Raw genomic sequence first — 1769 nt, forward strand, 5'->3', positions numbered from 1 at the left:
CCATAAATGCTCAAGTTCATAAATGCACAAAATAGGATTCCGGAATTAAATGCATCCATATAACGCGCCGTTTCGTAGGTAATCAAGCATACAATACAACTAACTACTTACTAACAACAATTCATGGCATTCAATACATCAAAAGTTCATTTCAAGTTCATCAAACCCTAACCCAAATTCACCAAAATCACTAATCAAGTTTATGAAGTTTTCTAAAATAACCTACACATCAAATTGAAGCTAGTGATGTTAGGAACACATTTAATACATGCATTTATAACATTTAACAACATTTAAGCAACCAAATCATCAATCAAACACACCAAACTTTCAAGTTCATGCTAGTTATCAAAAATAACAAGATCGAACATATAAATCATATATTCATGTTAGACTTGAGCCATAGACACTAATTAACAACTTTATAAGTTAAAAACATCAAGAACACAAAATCTAGTGATTTTAGAAAGTTACCCAAATGAGATGTAATCGGTATGGAATCGAAGACGAAGTTGCAAGGAGTTCAAATATGTAATTTGTTTTGATTGAAGCTTTCTTGAACGAATTTAGATGATGATTCTTGGAGATGGAGTTTTAGAGATAGTTTGAAAGTGTTAAAAGAAAAGAGAAAAGAAATTGATAAAGTGAATGGAGGAGATGGAGTGTTGACCTTTGACCTAGTTAAAGGTTTGGCACTTTGGCAAGTTTGGTCCCTCTAGTTTCATTCGGGTGCGGGAATTACCTAAACAAGATATTTTTAAAACGCGTATTAACGAGGGATGTCATAAACATATAACGGAATTTAAATAGTTAAACGGAAAAGTAAACGGAATAAGGCGGGATGTTACATTACCTACTCCTTAAAAGAAATTTCGTCCCGAAATTTAAGTAGGCGTAGTAGTCGTTGTTTCTTCCTCGAAATCTTGCGTTTCCGGAACCGGGAATAAGTGAGGGTATTTCCTTTGCATTTGATCTTTCCTTTCCCAAGTAAACTCGGGTCCTCTTTTGGCATTCCAACGAACCTTGACAATCGGGATTCGGCTTTGTTTCAAAGTCTTGATGGAGGTTTCCACAATTTCAACATGTTCTTCCACAAAATGAAGTTTGTCATCAATAGTAAGTTCCTCGAGAGGGATGACGATATCGGGTTCGGCAAGACACTTTTTCAAGTTGGATACATGAAAGGTAGGATGAACGGAGCTCAATTGAGATGGAAGATCTAAACGATAAGCAACGGTTCCAACACGCTCCAAGATTTCGAAAGGACCATTATACCGTGGATTTAGCTTCCCGCGTTTCCCAAAACGGATTACACCTTTCCAAGGTGCGACTTTTAATATTACGCGATCACCGACTTGAAATTCGAGGTCGTTGCGTCGTTTGTCGGTATAGTTCTTTTGACGACTTCGGGCCGTCCTAAGCCTATCTCGGATTTAAACGATTTTCTTGGTTGTTTCGTGAATGAGTTCAGGTCCGGTGATTTGTGTGTCTCCTACTTCGGCCCAACAAAGAGGTGAACGACATTTTCGGCCATATAAAGCTTCGAATGGTGCGGCGTTAATACTCGCGTGATAACTATTTTTGTAGGAGAATTCGGCGAGAGGCAAGTGCTTATCCCAAGCTTTTCCAAAGTCGACAACGCAAGCTCGTAGCATGTATTCCAAAGTTTGAATTGTGCGTTCGCTTTGCCCATCGGTTTGTGGATGATATGCGGTGCTCATGTCTAAACGCATTCCCAACGCTTCTTGTAAAGTACGCCAAAATCTAGA

The sequence above is a fragment of the Rutidosis leptorrhynchoides genome, chromosome 2, assembly GCF_046630445.1.
Source record: "Rutidosis leptorrhynchoides isolate AG116_Rl617_1_P2 chromosome 2, CSIRO_AGI_Rlap_v1, whole genome shotgun sequence".
NCBI lineage: Eukaryota > Viridiplantae > Streptophyta > Magnoliopsida > Asterales > Asteraceae > Rutidosis > Rutidosis leptorrhynchoides.